A 7,500-nucleotide genomic window follows, 5' to 3' on the forward strand; every position below is an offset into this window, starting at 1 on the left:
GTGGGCGTTTTCTGCGTTAATGACAATGATAAAGAGGTTCTCAAGTGCGTGCGTGTGTATGAGACAGAGAGAGAGAGAGAGTGTGTGTGTGTGTGTGTGTCTATGTGTGTGTATCTGTGTGTGTGTGTGTGTGTGTGTGTGCGCGTGCATGTATGAGAGAGAGAGAGAGAGTGTGTGTGTATGTGTGTGTATGTGTGTTAGAGAGAAACATGTGAATGACTTTGCTGTGTCCTGAGGCTGTCGAGATGGAAATGACTCTCTGTATCTCTGTCAAGAGTAAAACAAGCTCACACACTCTTTCTCTCACTCACACATTACTCATTTACTCAGTATTACTGGTCCAGCTAGCATACAGACCAGTCCTACGCCAGTCTAGGCAGAACACATCACACTTTGACAGATTCAGGTCTGGTGGAAAGACCATAGTGTTGAAGCCTTTGTGTCGTATGGTGTGTGTGTAAACACACAGACATGTTTCGGCTGAGCTGACAGAATGTGTCAAATGCGTAAACAGTGTGTGCTCAGTCTAACGTCTGTGTTCAGCTTTGTGTTCAGTGCCGCAGGGGTCCTGTCAGACCTGTGATCCACACACTGAAGGACGTTCTCCATGCCTGACACGGCCATGCAGCTGCGCCCAGGAGATTTTGGATTTTTGTTTGTTTGTTTGTTTGTTTGTTTGTTTGTTTTTTCCTGCGTGCATTGCCTCTGTTTTTCTGACCTTAAGTGGAAAATTGATTTGTTGAGTCACAGAGAGCTTTGTCTCATCTCAGGCAATCCTCTAATCGAATTTATCTGAAACACACCTGTTTGTCTGAAACACACCTGTTTGTCTGCTCTGTTTGCGTGTCCAAACTGCTAAAAATGGTAGCATTGAGTTCTTTATTCGACTGTCATTTCCCTTATGACTATTAGACAACACCGCTGCTGCTCATTCAGTCAATCAAGCTTTACTGTAAATACATAAAAAAAACCATAAATATAAACAATATAAAATCTAAATATAATACATAAAAGTTGCTATAAAGGCAGAGTTTGACAGTGGAGAGAATGCACTTTGTTGGTCTTGTTATGCGTGACTGTTTTGGGAGGTGCAGAGATTTGGGTTTAAAGAAGCTGGAGACGGGAGAGCACTGAGGATTTATCTCTCGGTCTTAGAAACCTTCACTGGTGGCAAAAAATCACCTCTAGTCAATCTGTGCTGATTCAATTCTTCAAATATTTTATGTTCATAGAAGTCAAAGCTTTCTGTAAATAATGTATTCGATTTGGGGAAATGTTTTGGTCTTGATAATAATGATTGATATAAAAGGTTAAGTTCATGTCTTTTCACTATTATGTTATTACCTTATAACAGCTCTATAGGATTTGATTTGATTTGATTTGATTTGATTTGATTCAATTCAATGTGATTGGATTTGATTTGATTTGATTCACTTCAATTCAGTTCAGTTTAATTTGATTTGATTTGATTCAATGCGTTTGGATTTGATTTGATTTGATTTCCACTGAGTTGTGATAGCTGTGATAGTTGTGATAGTTAGAGATTCTAACAATTAGCATTATTAGCTAACCCTCTCATTTACACCGCCTGTCTACAGAGCTGTGTTAAGGTAAAAAACAAAAAAAGTGAGAAGATATAGCGCTAGTAACCATTTCCTTTAAGAGTTCTTATGGGTGAGAGAAATAGGATTGGATTTAGAAAGCAAAGTTATTTCATTATGTTTATGTCTCATTGCTAGCAGGATCTTGGTTAAAAGGCTGAGAAAACTAACCAGTGTATATAAGCATTTAGTGCACCCCCTATTACAGTAACTTTGCCTGTATCTGTTATATTTTACTGTCTTGCAACAACATGAAGAAAAGAAAATACAAACCCTGTACTGAATGTATCTTGCCTGCCTTTAAAATGTCTGAAGAAACTGACCTCATCTGATCCGTCTCTGTGTAGGCTGTTCTCTCTACACGTTCTGTATTCAGATTCAATAAAACATACTGGATTTACACACACACACACACACACACACACACACACACACACACACACACACACACACACATACATACACACACGCACACGCATACACACACACACACACACACACACACACACACATACACACACACACACACACACACATACACACACACACATACGCATACGCATACGCACACGTGCACACACAAAGACACACTCATGCACACACAAACACACACACACCCGCACACGCACACGCTCACGCACACTCACACACACCCTCACACACACACATGTATGCACACACAAACACACACGCACGCGCACACACACACACAAACATGCACTGAATGCCTGGATCCAAAACAGCTGTTAATTTCTGAGGTGAAACTGATATCTCAGGGAAATATCTTGATCTAATATCTCTACTAATATCTCAGGGAAACATCTTGATCTAATATCTCTACTAATAACTCAGGGAAACATCTTGATCTAATATCTCTACTAATATCTCAGGGAAACATCTTGATGATTTTTATCACACGAGGACCACCACACAGGCTATGCTAGATTTAGAAAATGTTGTGGTTATTTTAAATGATTGTTAATAATACAGCTTTAAGTTGGCCTGGGGCTGGCTCTTTCACATACACCTTTTCCTGAAAATGACAGGGAAGAAAACCGACTGATCTCCAATTTAAACTAAAACCGCTTCAGATGACCTCAGATAATGTCCAATAAACACAATATATCCAGTATATCAGCTTACACAAAGGGAAAATTTTCAGCTCAGCTGTTCGTTCCCCAGACATTCTTTCTGTTTGTGTGTGTGTGTGTGTGTGTGTGTGTGTGTGTGTGTGTGTGTGTGCGTGTGTGTGTGTGTGTAGGCTTGACATTATGACTAGAACACTGACCCATTTTTACAGAAGTATGTCTGTGGATAGCCTCTGTAGTTCTGTAGCTCTGAACATGCCTTAGCCCAGGGACCTGTGAGACTCATGTTCCCATAATCCCCTGCTGCCAGACCATGGCACTGCAATGTATGTTAATCTCTGGTGGTTTGGTCATATAAAACAGAGTGAGAGACTGATACCGTTACAAAATGTCCTGTACAGCTTCACAGGCTGCATCAGGGGCATTTCTAGCTATTGATAAGACCAGGGGCTAAGTCAAGTTTGCCTGGTGCTTGTCTGTTTCTTTTGAAGGGGGAAGGGCATCAGTAGGTTGGGGAGGTTATATAGACCTTTATGATAAATAAATATGATCACACACACACACACACACACATATTTACAGGTTATTATGTTGCTTACCTTTATTACTGAGCTGTGCTCTCCTCACCTTTTCTCTTCTTACATTCACCTCAGTCTCTGGCCCCTGGTGACTGTTGTTGACCCTGGTGATGGAAAAGTAGGCCTAAAAACATGGTTACCTTAATCTGCGTTCTCACACACACACACACAAACAGCTATTGCACTAACCCTGCTTATACAGTGATGTTTATCCACTGCAATATGAGCATGGCTCACCTCTGGATCTGTCTTTTCTCCTTCTCTCTCCCTACATGGATATTATCTTTCTTCTAGATGGCATTGCTCTCTCTCTCTCTCCCTCTCTCTCTCTCTCGCTCTCTCTCTTTCCCTCTCTCCCTCTCTCTCTCTCTCCCTCCCTCCCTCTCTCTCTCTCTCTCTCTCTCTCTCTCATCCTGTGGTCTTTGTTTGTTTGCCTGTGCTGCCGTCTGTCACCCCTCTTTGCTCCTTTATCTTAAAATGTCACCAGATTCTTCCCTCCATTCTCTGGTTTATTTTAGGTTTTCTATATCTCTTTTTTCTCTCCTTGTCTTCTGATTTGTCACACAGCCCCCTGTTTGTTTCTGAATTGAGAGTTAAGTAGAGGACAAACGGGAGGATAGTGACAGTTGATAAAATGACTGTCCTGACTGATCTGCAATGTAAAAATGAAGGTGGGACTTGACACACACAAAATCTCAACATAGATGTCATAGTATTTGAGTTATGATCAACACCCATATAATGTCCAAGGAGACTGTGGCACATAGCCATTGAGTATTAAATATCACTAATACAGTTTATCATCAGATTATAATTCAATAAAAATGCATCATTTCTCACATATTTCGACTTTAGAGCCACAAAGACACAAATCATAAGCTACATTATGATATGACCGTATCCACGATTCCAGATGATATCCCATTTCACAATATCTTTATGATCATATAAATATCTCTTTCAAGTTTGTCTTTCTCTCTCTCTCACACACTCACACACGCGCACACACAACACACACACAACACACACAACACACACACACACACACACACACACACACACACACACACACACAAGTAACATTTTCTCCGATGGATCTTGGCTGCAGCAGCTCATCACGACCATCTCGGCCTGCACTGGCTGGGCTGTTTGTGGTCTCTGGAGAACACAAATGTATGTAGATGTTAAGATATATTACACGCATGACAAAAGAGAAAACAATTTTCCCTACATGGATGTGTTTTCATCCCCAGGTGTGCTTTGGCAATACTGTTTCTCATTATTGTCATGTCAGTAAAGCAAGCCTATTTGAACTGAACTGAACTGAGAGAGAGAGAGATAGAGAGAGAGAGAGAGAGATAGAGAGAGAGAGAGAGAGAGAGAGAGAGAGAGAGAGACATCATGAGTTAGGGAAGACTTGGCCGTCAGTTCACTGTAGGCTAATAATTGGTGTGAGGGCTATCTAGCTTGGATTGCTATGTAGCCAGGTCAGTAAATGTTTTTTGGACATCAGCATAATTTGATACATTGTGTAACATCCACACTCAATGATTTACCGTGCGTTTTCTTTTTGAACTAGCCGAGAGGGCTAGATTGCCTTTTAAAACGGGAGCTTTTCATCATGGTGCACATGTCCTCTGACTCTGTGTGCACTGAACAGCACTCGATTACCCCCATCTCCTTCAGACGCTGCTGCAGGTCACGTTTGAATCTGTTACACAGTGTGTCTGTCGTTTTGCAATAAACACAAACTGTCTCAGGGCCAGAAATATTCGGGGAAGGCCTTAAAATGTTTGGGGCTATAGCCCTGAATGACCAGACCTTGCGATGCCACTGGCCTGCACATCTGGGGTTCATTTACTTCAACACATTCACATATGTTTCATTTATAGTTCTGTACAGGCAAGCCAGAGAGGGAGAGAGAGAGAGAGAGAGAGAGAGAGAGGGGGGGGGGGGGGGCGAGAGAGAGAGAGAGGGAGAGAGGGGGAGGGAGAGAGAGGGGGAGAGAGAGAGAGAGAGAGAGAGAGAGAGGGAGAGAGAGGGGGAGAGAGAGAGAGAGAGGGAGAGAGAGGGGGAGAGAGAGAGAGAGAGAGAGAGAGAGAGCGAGAGAGAGAGAGGGAGGGGTGGACAGAGGGGGAGAGAGAGAGGGAAAGAAAGAGCGAGAGAGAGCAAGAGAGAGAGAGAGGGACAGAGAGTGAAAGAGAGAGAGAGAGAGAGGGGAGAGAGGGGGGGGAGACAGACAGACAGACAGACAGACACAGTATGATGCTTCTCTTTGCCAGAGTAAGAGAAAGAATTTTGTCAGGGAGAGAAGCACAGAGAAACAGAGAGAGTATGTGTGACATGTGTAAGAGAAGCACAGAGTGTGACGTGTAAGAAAAACACAGAGAAAATGTGTATGACATGTGTAAGAGAAACACAGAGAAACAGAGAGAGTGTGTGTGACATGTGTAAGAGAAACACAGAGAAATAGAGAGTATGTGTGTGACATGTGTAAGAGAAACAGAGAGAGTGTGTGTGTGACGTGTGTAAGAGAAACAGAGAGAGTGTGTGTGTGACATGTGTAAGAGAAGCACTGAGAAACAGAGAGAGTATGTGTGTGACATGTGTAAGAGAAACACAGAGAAACAGAGAGAGTATGTGTGTGACATGTGTAAGAGAAACACAGAGAAATAGAGAGTATGTGTGTGACATGTGTAAGAGAAACAGAGAGAGTGTGTGTGTGACGTGTGTAAGAGAAACAGAGAGAGTGTGTGTGTGACATGTGTAAGAGAAACACAGAGAAACAGAGAGAGTATGTGTGTGACATGTGTAAGAGAAACACAGAGAAAATGTGTATGACATGTGTAAGAGAAACACAGAGTGTGACATGTGTAAGAGAAGCACAGAGAATGTGTGTGTGACATGTGTAAGAGAAACAGAGAGAGTGTGTGTGTGACATGTGTAAGGAAACAGAGAGAGTGTGTGTGTGACATGTGTAAGAGAAACAGAGAGAGTGTGTGTGTGACATGTGTAAGAGAAGCACAGAGAAACAGAGAGAGTGTGTGTGACATGTGTAAGAGAAACACAGAGAAACAGAGAGAGTGTGTGTGACATGTGTAAGAGAAACACAGAGAGACAGAGAAAGTATGTGTGACATGTGTAAGAGAAGCACAGAGAGACAGAGAATGTGTGTGTGACATGTGTAAGAGAAACAGAGAGAGTGTGTGTGTGACATGTGTGAGAGAAGCAGAGAGAGCGTGTGTGTGACATGTGTAAGAGAAACAGAGAGTGTGTGTGTGTGACATGTGTAAGAGAAACAGAGAGAGTGTGTGTGACATGTGTAAGAGAAATAGAGAGAGTGTGTGTGTGACATGTGTAAGAGAAACAGAGAGAGTGTGTGTGTGACATGTGTAAGAGAAGCACAGAGAAACAGAGAGAGTATGTGTGACATGTGTAAGAGAAGCACAGAGAAACAGAGAATGTGTGTGTGACATGTGTAAGAGAAACAGAGAGAGTGTGTGTGTGACATGTGTAAGAGAAACAGAGAGAATATGTGTGTGACATGTGTAAGAGAAGCACAGAGAGACAGAGAATGTGTGTGTGACGTGTGTAAGAGAAACAGAGAGAGTGTGTGTGTGACATGTGTGAGAGAAACAGAGAGAGCGTGTGTGTGACATGTGTAAGAGAAACAGAGAGAGCGTGTGTGTGACATGTGTAAGAGAAACAGAGAGAGTGTGTGTGTGACATGTGTAAGAGAAACAGAGAGAGTGTGTGTGACATGTGTGAGAGAAACAGAGAGAGCGTGTGTGTGACATGTGTAAGAGAAACAGAGAGAGTGTGTGTGTGACATGTGTAAGAGAAACAGAGAGAGTGTGTGTGTGACATGTGTAAGAGAAGCACAGAGAAACAGAGAGAGTGTGTGTGACATGTGTAAGAGAAACACAGAGAAACAGAGAGAGTGTGTGTGACATGTGTAAGAGAAACACAGAGAGACAGAGAAAGTGTGTGTGACATGTGTAAGAGAAGCACAGAGAAACAGAGAATGTGTGTGTGACATGTGTAAGAGAAACAGAGAGAGTGTGTGTGTGACATGTGTAAGAGAAACAGAGAGAATATGTGTGTGACGTGTAAGAGAAGCACAGAGAGACAGAGAATGTGTGTGTGACATGTGTAAGAGAAACAGAGAGAGTGTGTGTGTGACATGTGTGAGAGAAGCAGAGAGAGCGTGTGTGTGACATGTGTAAGAGAAAC

Source organism: Chanos chanos, chromosome 15 (assembly GCF_902362185.1).
Source record: "Chanos chanos chromosome 15, fChaCha1.1, whole genome shotgun sequence".
Lineage (NCBI taxonomy): Eukaryota > Metazoa > Chordata > Actinopteri > Gonorynchiformes > Chanidae > Chanos > Chanos chanos.